This window comes from Artemia franciscana, chromosome 3 (genome assembly GCF_032884065.1).
Source record: "Artemia franciscana chromosome 3, ASM3288406v1, whole genome shotgun sequence".
In the NCBI taxonomy this organism is placed as follows: domain Eukaryota; kingdom Metazoa; phylum Arthropoda; class Branchiopoda; order Anostraca; family Artemiidae; genus Artemia; species Artemia franciscana.
In genome coordinates this window covers 10,670,723-10,682,074 of record NC_088865.1, presented here as the reverse complement: position 1 = coordinate 10,682,074, position 11,352 = coordinate 10,670,723, and the positions used below count along the sequence as shown (strand labels likewise).

Here is an 11,352-nt window from a genome sequence, read left to right as displayed (position 1 = left end):
TTGCTTTGACAGTGACGTCATTAACGGTATTTAAGACATTTGTTCACGGAAAAATGTTTAATTGTAAAATGACTGAAGAACCTACAATGGCAACAGCCGAGGAAGCTGCTCAAAGAGTTTATGCCAAAAAACTTGCTGCTGATAGAGAAAGTAAGAAAAGAAAGCGTTCCGAGGAATCAAAAGAACAGCAAGAAAACAGGCTTGCGGCTAAAGAACGCAAAACCGCGCAGTTAGATGAAAATCCACCTGGACAGCGAGAGTCAAAACATATCAAAACTGAAAATGATAGCGATGATGATTGGGTTTGGGATTTTGACTTGGATAAGGTCATCAATGCCTACCAGATTTAAGTTAAAAAAACAAAGGTTCGTCGATATGTACTTCATAGTGACGCTGAAAAATAAAGAAGAAAAAGAAAACTGAAAAATAGAAAAAAGGTAAAAAACTAAAAAAAAACTAAAAAGAAAAAACACTCAAAGAGAAATTACAGACCGGGACACAAATGACGACCGAGACAGAGGGAATATAAGTGACGACCGGGAACCTCAAAGAGAAATTACAGACTGGGACACCCGGACACAAATCACGACCGGGACACAGGGAATATAAATGACGACCGGGACACAGGGACACAACTACAACGGGGACGCCGGGGGCACAGGCGGGATATATAAATGACGACCGGGACGCAGGGATTGTTCGAATAGAAATTACAGACTGGGACACCGGGACACAAATGACGACCGAGACACAGGGAATATAAATGACGACCGGGACACTCAAAGAGAAATTACAAACTGGGACACCGGGACACAAATGACGACCGGGACACAGGGAATATAAATGACGACCGGGACACAGGGACACATCATTAGAATAATGAGGTATAGATCTGAATACGGATTGTTTTTCCCATGGACAATTATATGTTGCATGTTCAAGAGTCAGTAAACCTGACAATCTATTTATATGCACAGACAATGGGACAGCGAAGAATGTTGTATATTCGCATGTTTTACGTAGTTAAAAACATATATTTATATCTATCTCTATTCACAGGTGGGACACAGGGACACAACTACAATGGCACGTAACTAATATGGCGCGTAACGACTTACGCGCGCAGGGGGGCTTGGGGGGGGGCGCGAAGCGCCCCACCAATATATATATATATATATATATATATATATATCTACAAGCCCCCCCGCGCGCGTAAGTCGTTACGCGCCATAATAGTTACGCGCCATTGTAGTTGTGTCCCTATGTCCCACCTGTGAATATAGATAGATATATATATATATGATTTTAACTACGTAAAACTTGCGAATATACAACATTCTTTGCTGTCCCATTGTCTTTGCATATAAATAGATTGTCAGGTTTACCGACTCTTGAACATGCAACATATAATGGTCCATGGGAAAACAATCTGTATTCAGATCTATACCTCATGATTCTAATGATTGCCCTTGAGCTTTGTTGATGGTGATTGCTAATCGACCATTCCCTGTCCCGGTGTCCCGGTCGTCATTTACATCCCCCTGTTTCCTCCGGTGTCCCCGTTGTAGTTGTGTCCCTGTGTCCCGGTCGTCATTTATATTCCCTGTGTCCCGGTCGTCATTTGTATCCCGGTGTCCCGGTCTGTATATACATTCGTTTTTTAGTTTTGTTTTTCTCCTTTATTTTTTTCCTTTTTTTTTCTTTTTTAGCTTATTTAGATTTTAGATTTTTTTGTTTTTTTTATTAGTTTTTAGTTTTTTTTTCTTTTTAGTTTTTTTGTCCCGGTCGTCATTTATATCCCCCTGTTTCCCCCGGTGTCCCCGTTGTAGTTGTGTCCCTGTGTCCCGGTCGTCATTTATATTCCCTGTGTCCCGGTCGTCATTTGTATCCCGGTGTACCGGTCTGTATATACATTCGTTTTTTAGTTTTGTTTTTCTCCTTTATTTTTTTCCTTTTTTTTTCTTTTTTAGTTTATTTAGATTTTTAGATTTTTTAGTTTTTTTATTAGTTTTTAGTTTTTTTTTTCTTTTTAGTTTTTTTGTAGTTTTTACCTTCTTTTTAGTTTTGTTAATTTTTTTTTTACTTATGTCCTGGTCGTCATTTATACTCCCTATGTCCCGGTGCTTTGTTGATTGCTAATCGAACATTCCTTTTGTCCTGGTCGCTTTCTCTTTGAGTGTCGTCATTTATTTTTTTCTTTTTTAGTTCTTTTAGTTTTTACCTTTTTTAGTTTTTTTTAGTTTTTTAGATGAAAATTTTTTTTTAGTTTTTTCCTTTTTTTCTTTTTAGTTTTTATTGGTTTTTACCTTTATGTTAGCTTATTTTTCAGTTTTTTCCTTTTTTTTATTTTTTTTTATTTTTTATTTTTTTTAGTTTTTTACCTTTTTTTAGTTTTTTTAGTTTTTTTAGTTTTTTAGCTTTTTTACTTTTTTTATTAGTTTTTAGTTTTTTTGTAGTTTTTGCCTTTTTTTAGTTTTTTCAGTTTTTTTTTTAGTTTTTTATTGGTTTTTACCTTTATTTTAGCTTATTTTTCAGTTTTTTTCCTTTTTTTTAGTTTTTTTTAGTTTTTAGTTTTTTTAGTTTTTTACCTTTTTTTAGTTTTTTTAGTTTTTTTAGTTTTTTAGCTTTTTTATTTTTTTTATTAGTTTTTAGTTTTTTTGTAGTTTTTGCCTTTTTTTTAGTTTTTTTAGTTTTTTAGATTTTTTATTAGTTTTTAGTTTTTTTTTGTAGTTTTTGCTTTTTTTTAGTTTGACAACTTATTTTTATATATATAGATAGTTTTTTTTTTTACTTATGTCCTGGTCGTCATTTATACTCCCTGTGTCCCGGTGCTTTGTTGATTGCTAATCGAACATTCCTTTTGTCCTGGTCGCTTTCTCTTTGAGTGTCGTCATTTATTAGTTTTTCCTTTTTTTCTTTTTAGTTTTTTATTGGTTTTTACCTTTATTTTAGCTTATTTTTCAGTTTTTTCCTTTTTTTTAGTTTTTTTTTATTTTTATTTTTTTTAGTTTTTTACCTTTTTTAGTTTTTTTAGTTTTTTTTAGTTTTTTAGCTTTTTTACTTTTTTTATTAGTTTTTAGTTTTTTTTTGTAGTTTTTGCCTTTTTTAGTTTTTTCAGTTTTTTTTTTAGTTTTTTATTGGTTTTTACCTTTATAGTTTTTTTAGTTTTTTAGCTTTTTTATTTTTTTTATTAGTTTTTAGTTTTTTTTTGTAGTTTTTTGCCTTTTTTTAGTTTTTTCAGTTTTGACGTCACCAGATCCAGTTTTTCAGGTGACGTCACCTGACACATCCATCCATCCATCCACAGACAACTTATTTTTATATATATAGAAGATATATATAAAAATAAGTTGTCTGTCTGTCTGTGGATGGATCAGGTGACGTCACCTGAAAAAACTGGATCAGGTGACGTCAAAACTGAAAAAACTAAAAAAAGGCAAAAACTACAAAAAAACTAAAAACTAATAAAAAAATAAAAAAGCTAAAAAACTAAAAAAACTAAAAAAAGGCAAAAACTACAAAAAAAACTAAAAACTAATAAAAAAGCTAAAAAACTAAAAAAACTAAAAAAAGGCAAAAACTACAAAAAAAACTAAAAACTAATAAAAAAAATAAAAAAGCTAAAAAACTAAAAAAATAAAAAAACTAAAAAAAGGTAAAAAACTAAAAAAACTAAAAACTAAAAAAAACTAAAAAAAAAGGAAAAAACTGAAAAATAAGCTAAAATAAAGGTAAAAACCAATAAAAAACTAAAAAAAAAACTGAAAAAACTAAAAAAAAGGCAAAAACTACAAAAAAAAAACTAAAAACTAATAAAAAAAGTAAAAAAGCTAAAAAACTAAAAAAAACTAAAAAACTAAAAAAAAGGTAAAAAAACTAAAAAAAAAAAATAATAAAAAAAAACTAAAAAAAAGGAAAAAACTGAAAAATAAGCTAAAATAAAGGTAAAAACCAATAAAAAACTAAAAAGAAAAAAAGGAAAAAACTAAAAAAAAATTTCATCTAAAAAACTAAAAAAAACTAAAAAAGGTAAAAACTAAAAGAACTAAAAAAGAAAAAAATAAATGACGAAACTCAAAGAGAAAGCGACCAGGACAAAAGGAATGTTCGATTAGCAATCAACAAGGCACCGGGACACAGGGAGTATAAATGACGACCAGGACATAAGTAAAAAAAAAAAACTATCTATATATATAAAAATAAGATGTCTGTGGATCTGTGGATCGTGGATCAGGTGACGTCACCTGAAAAAACTGGATCAGGTGACGTCAAAACTGAAAAAACTAAAAAAAGGCAAAAACTACAAAAAAACTAAAAACTAATAAAAAAAATAAAAAAGCTAAAAAACTAAAAAAACTAAAAAAAGGCAAAAACTACAAAAAAAAACTAAAAACTAATATATAAAAATAAGTTGTCTGTCTGTCTGTGGATGGATCAGGTGACGTCACCTGAAAAAAACTGGATCAGGTGACGTCAAACTGAAAAAACTAAAAAAAGGCAAAACTACAAAAAAAAACTAAAAACTAATAAAAAAAATAAAAAAGCTAAAAAACTAAAAAAACTAAGAAAAGGCAAAAACTACAAAAAAAACTAAAAACTAATAAAAAAGCTAAAAAACTAAAAAAACTAAAAAAAAGGCAAAAACTACAAAAAAAACTAAAAACTAATAAAAAAATAAAAAAGCTAAAAAACTAAAAAAATAAAAAAACTAAAAAAAGGTAAAAAACTAAAAAAAACTAAAAACTAAAAAAAAACTAAAAAAAAAAGGAAAAAACTGAAAAATAAGCTAAAATAAAGGTAAAAACCAATAAAAAACTAAAAAAAAAACTGAAAAAACTAAAAAAAAGGCAAAAACTACAAAAAAAAACTAAAAACTAATAAAAAAAGTAAAAAAGCTAAAAAACTAAAAAAAACTAAAAAACTAAAAAAAAGGTAAAAACCTAAAAAAAAAAAAAAATAAAAAAAAACTAAAAAAAAGGAAAAAACTGAAAAATAAGCTAAAATAAAGGTAAAAACCCAATAAAAAACTAAAAAGAAAAAAAGGAAAAAACTAAAAAAAATTTCATCTAAAAAACTAAAAAAAACTAAAAAAGGTAAAAACTAAAAGAACTAAAAAAGAAAAAAATAAATGACGAAACTCAAAGAGAAAGCGACCAGGACAAAAGGAATGTTCGATTAGCAATCAACAAGGCACCGGGACACAGGGAGTATAAATGACGACCAGGACATAAGTAAAAAAAAAAACTATCTATATATATAAAAATAAGATGTCTGTGGATCTGTGGATCGTGGATCAGGTGACGTCACCTGAAAAAACTGGATCAGGTGACGTCAAAACTGAAAAAACTAAAAAAAGGCAAAAACTACAAAAAAAACTAAAAACTAATAAAAAAAATAAAAAAGCTAAAAAACTAAAAAAACTAAAAAAAGGCAAAAACTACAAAAAAAAACTAAAAACTAATAAAAAAGCTAAAAAACTAAAAAAACTAAAAAAAAGGCAAAAACTACAAAAAAAACTAAAACTAATAAAAAAAATAAAAAAGCTAAAAAACTAAAAAAACTAAAAAAACTAAAAAAGGTAAAAAAACTAAAAAAACTAAAAACTAAAAAAAAACTAAAAAAAGGAAAAAACTGAAAAATAAGCTAAAATAAAGGTAAAAACCAATAAAAAACTAAAAAAAAAACTGAAAAAACTAAAAAAAGGCAAAAACTACAAAAAAACTAAAAACTAATAAAAAAAAGTAAAAAAGCTAAAAAACTAAAAAAACTAAAAAAACTAAAAAAAGGTAAAAAACTAAAAAAAATAAAAAATAAAAAAAAAATAAAAAAAAAGGAAAAAACTGAAAAATAAGCTAACATAAAGGTAAAAACCAATAAAAAACTAAAAAGAAAAAAAGGAAAAAACTAAAAAAAATTTTCATCTAAAAAACTAAAAAAAACTAAAAAAGGTAAAAACTAAAAGAACTAAAAAAGAAAAAAATAAATGACGACACTCAAAGAGAAAGCGACCAGGACAAAAGGAATGTTCGATTAGCAATCAACAAAGCACCGGGACACAGGGAGTATAAATGACGACCAGGACATAAGTAAAAAAAAAAATTAACAAAACTAAAAAGAAGGTAAAAACTACAAAAAAACTAAAAAGAAAAAAAAACTAAAAACTAATAAAAAAACTAAAAAATCTAAAAATCTAAATAAACTAAAAAAGAAAAAAAAGGAAAAAAAAGGAGAAAAACAAAACTAAAAAACGAATGTATATACAGACCGGTACACCGGGATACAAATGACGACCGGGACACAGGGAATATAAATGACGACCGGGACACAGGGACACAACTACAACGGGGACACCGGGGGAAACAGGGGGATATAAATGACGACCGGGACAAAAAAACTAAAAAGAAAAAAAAACTAAAAACTAATAAAAAAACTAAAAAATCTAAAAATCTAAATAAGCTAAAAAAGAAAAAAAAAGGAAAAAAATAAAGGAGAAAAACAAAACTAAAAAACGAATGTATATACAGACCGGGACACCGGGATACAAATGACGACTGGGACACAGGGAATATAAATGACGACCGGGACACAGGGACACAACTACAACGGGGACACCGGGGGAAACAGGGGGATGTAAATGACGACCGGGACACCGGGACAGGGAATGGTCGATTAGCAATCACCATCAACAAAGCTCAAGGGCAATCATTAGAATCATGAGGTATAGATCTGAATACAGATTGTTTTCCCATGGACCATTATATGTTGCATGTTCAAGAGTCGGTAAACCTGACAATCTATTTATATGCAAAGACAATGGGACAGCAAAGAATGTTGTATATTCGCAAGTTTTACGTAGTTAAAACCATATATATATATATATATATATATATATATATATATATATATATATATATATATATATATATATATATATATATATATATATATATATATATATATATATATATATCTATCTATATTCACAGGTGGGACATAGGGACACAACTACAATGGCGCGTAACTATTATGGCGCGTAACGACTTACGCGCGCGGGGGGGCTAGGGGGGGGCGCGAAGCACCCCCACCAACTAGGTGTTGGGGTGGCGCGAAGCGCCACCCCAACAGCTAGTATATATATATATAAGTTGTTTGTCTGTGGGTCTGTCGAGTGACGTCATGTCATCATGTCTTCATGAAGTTAGTTGTCGTTATGTTTTTTATCATTAAAATTTTGTTGTCATTAAAAATATTTAAGAAAATCGTTCAAAGACAAATTTTTAATTGTAAGAAGATCGTGGACGGAAAAATGTTTAATTGTAAAATGACTGAAGCTGCTCAAAGAGTCTATGCCAAAAAACTTGCGGCTGATAGAGAAAGTAAGAAAAGAAATCGTGCCGAGGAATCACAAGAACGGCAAGAAAACCGGCTTGCGGCTAAAGAACGCAAAACCGCGCAATTAGATGAAAATCCACCTGGACAGTGAGAGTCAAAACATTTCAAAACTGAAAATGATAGCGATGATGATTGGGTTTGGGATTTTGACTTGGATAAGGTCATCAATGCCTACCAGATTTTATTTAAGAAAAAACAAAGGTTCGGCGATATGTATTTCATAGTGACGCTGAAAATAAAGAAGAAAAAGAAAACTGAAAAAAGAAAAAAGGTAAAAAACTAAAAAAAACTTAAAGAAAAAACACTCAAAGAGAAATTACAGACCGGGACAGAGGGAATATAAATGACGACCGGGACTCTCAAAGAGAAATTACAGACTGGGATACCGGGACACAAATGACGACCGGGACACAGGGAATATAAATGACGACCAGGACACAGGTATTTAAGAATATCGTTCAAAGACAAATTTTTAATTGTAAGAAGATCGTTGAAAGAGAAATTTCTAATTGTAAAATGACTGAAGAACCTACAATGGCAACACCCGAGGAAGCTGCTTAAAACGAATGTATTCAAGCCGAAGTAGCTGAGTTGGTAAATTGTTATGTTTCAGGTTCTAGGTCCGAGAGGCTTCAGGTTTGAACCTTCTCTTTAGCATTAACACAAAAGAACAAAAAAACTAAAAAAGGTAAAAACTACAAAAAAACTAAAAAGAAAATGCTAAATAACTAAAAAAGCTAAAAAACTAAAAAAAAAGGTAAAAAACTAAAAAATAAAAAAATGAAAAAAACTAAAAAAGGGTAAAACTATTAAAAAACTAAAAAGAAAGTTTCTGATTTAATTTCTGAACGTTTTTGAATCAATGAATGTTTTGATTTTGGCTCTCCGCACATGAATAATTAAATCGAAATTTGTATATTTTTTTTTGGCTAAATGGCTTTCTCATAATTTTGGTCGATTTTCGGTTAATTAAAAAGGCAACTAGAACTTTTAATTTTTTACGAATCTTTTTATAAGTAAAAGATATACGTAACTTATAAATTAGCTTACGTAAAGAACTTTTGTATTCTTATGTTTTTATTACATATATGAGGGGGTTCGCCCCCTCGTCAGTACCTTGCTCTTTACACTAAAACTTAAATTTTGTCCCAATTCATTAAGAATGACCCCTGAATCACAAAAGCCACAGAATAAATAGTTGAAATTACTAAAAATACTTTAGCGTAAAGAGCGAGGTATTAGGAGGAGGTGAGCCCCTCATATGGGTAATAATTTCTGTTCGTTTTAAGTTTTAATGCTGCTGCTTACTTCCAGCTGAAAAAAAAAACTTTGTCATTGTTTTTTTAAGTAATGCTAGCAAATCCTGCGCTCCCTTCATGGACATTTTCTTCCCCCATGACAAATTCATCGATGGAAAGTTCCCCCAGCATATCTCCCTCTTTTCAACCCCTGCCTCCAACCAAAAAATTCTCCTGAAAACGCCTGTGCACTTCCCAATAACCATTACTATATGTAAGCACTGGTCAAAGTTTTGAACTTGTAACCCCTCCCACAGGGACTGTGGGGGAGTAAGTGATCCCCAAAGAAATAGTTATAAGGTTTTTCGACTACGCTGAAGAAAATGGCTATCTCAGAATTTTGATCCGCTGACTTTGGGAAAATAATTAGGGTGGGAGGGGTTCTAGGTGCCCTCCAATTTTTTTGGTCACTTAAAAAGGGCACTAGAACTTTTCATTTCCGTTAGAATGAGCCCTCTCGCAACATTCTAGGACAACTGGGTCGATACGATCACCCCTGGGGAAAAGAAAAAAAAAGAAGAAGAAAAAAAAAATAAAAATAAATAAACACGCATCCGTGATCTGCCTTCTGGCAAAAAATACAAAATTCCACATTTTCTTAGATAGGAGCTTGAAACTTCTACAGTAGGGTTCTCTGATACGCTGAATCTGATGGTGTGATTTTCGTTAAGATTCTATGACTTTTAGGGGGTGTTTTCCCCTATTTTCTAAAATAACGCAAATTTTCTCATGCTCGTAACTTTTGATGGGTAAGATTAAACTTGATGAAACTTATATATTTACAATCAGCATCAAAATGCGATTCTTTTGATGTAGCTATTGGTACCAAAATTCCATTTTTTTAACTTTTGGTTACTATTGAGCCGGGTCGCTCCTTACTACAGTTCGTTACCACGAACTGTTTGATAGTGGCTTCATATATCAGCTCAAGGGTACTCTTGCAATGCAAGCAAAAGCTGGTGGCATTTTTTATCGAAATTACCCCTTATTAAGTTTTTTCCTTATGTTTTCTATAATTATACGAACTCTTTTGTGTACTAATAACTGAACTAATTACTAATAACCAAATACATGTTTAGGATCACCATAAAAAGCTGATTTTCTCAGTGAATGTTATCAATAGTTCGGCTCTTATACTTTCGTTATTGACAAGGACCGTTGTTTATTTACCATTCATTGCTAAGATTTTTTTTTTTGGCTCCAACCAAATAATATAAAAAAAATGTATGGTGAAAACTGAAAAGGGGTCACTCAGTCACAAATTAGATCAAAATATTTTCCATATTAAGCGTAAAATTCTATTAGCAGGCAGCCAACCATGGGGCAGCACACTTTTTTCCATGGTTTTTCCCTGTTCAGCTCTTTTTCTTGTGGTGTCCTTATAATTACTTTATAGTCCCGAAATTCCAAACTGCCCATGCTCCAGTGTATAATTTCCCCTGATAAGTTCTGCCCCTGAAAACGTCCCTCTCCATGGAAAATCATCCTAAGCAGAAAATTTACCCCCCTCCACACTCGAATGTATACATACTCTCACAATAATAAATAATATGTGTAAACAGTAGGGAAATTGGTACTTTATTATTATACGAGAAACAATTGAGAAGTAAAGTTTGGTAAATGCTAATGAAATAAAACAAAACATGATGAAAAACAATACTTTTTAGTATTATACATAGTGGTATACTTTTTGGTATAATACTTTTTTAGTATATGTAGTTTCACAAAACTATGAAAACTACAACTAAGAATTATGGAAGGGAATTATATCATGCCCAGAGGGCATTATATTAAATACGTAACCTAAACTAACCTAACCAAAATACCAACTAAATATTAAATTAAGATATAGCTACTATGTACTTACCCAGCGAGTCAAAGCTAATTGTCTGGTATATACACCGTGAAAAGCAGATAATGTCTCGTGTTCGCGATCCAAATTCTCAAGTGTTTCTCGAGCAATACGTGCAATCTCGTCCAAGTACCAGGAAATTTATAACTAAAAAAACTACCAAGGGGCTCCCCCCAAGCCGGTCCCCTGAAATTTGCTAAAGAAAGAACAAATACAACTTTGTCTTACTCTTTCGGCTTGCATTTTTGTATAGACGTCAACAGAATTATGGGACCTTTTGACACGACCCAGTCCCCTATTTACCCAGCCTTTTAGGAGTGAAAGCATTTATAGAAAGAAAAATGTAACTTCGTCTTACTTACTTTTTCGGCTTGCATTTTGCATAGAAGTCAATAGAATTTTGGGCGTTTTGACCCGACCCGGTCCCCAATTAACCCTGCTGCTTAGGATTGAAAGCATTTATAGAAAAAACATATACAGCTTTGTCTTACTCATTCGGTTTGTATTTTGCATAGAATTTTGGGTCTTTTGACCCGACTGGGTTCCCTATCAACCCAGCCTTTTAAGAGTGAAAGCACTTATAGAAAGAACAAATACAACTTTGTATTACTCTTTCGGCTTGCATTTTGGCATAGAAGTCGAGTTCTGGACCTATTGACCCGAGGGGGTCCCCTGAAATCTGCTAAAGAAAGAACAGATACAAATTTGTACTACTCTTTAGGCTTGTATATTTGCAAAGAAGTCAATAGAATTCTGGGCCTTTTGACCCCACCTGGTCCCCAATTAACCCAGCCGCTTAGGATTGAAAGC

The 11,352-nt window shown here is 31.2% G+C and overlaps 1 long non-coding RNA gene across 1 annotated transcript; it reads left to right on the top strand.

Annotated features, from left to right (window-relative positions):
- Positions 1 to 3,330: 3,330 nt before the first annotated feature.
- LOC136024874 (uncharacterized) lies at positions 3,331 to 6,509 on the top strand. The gene is made up of 2 exons (XR_010616946.1): positions 3,331 to 4,167; positions 5,094 to 6,509. It is a non-coding gene; the product is annotated as an uncharacterized LOC136024874 (long non-coding RNA).
- Positions 6,510 to 11,352: the final 4,843 nt, after the last annotated feature.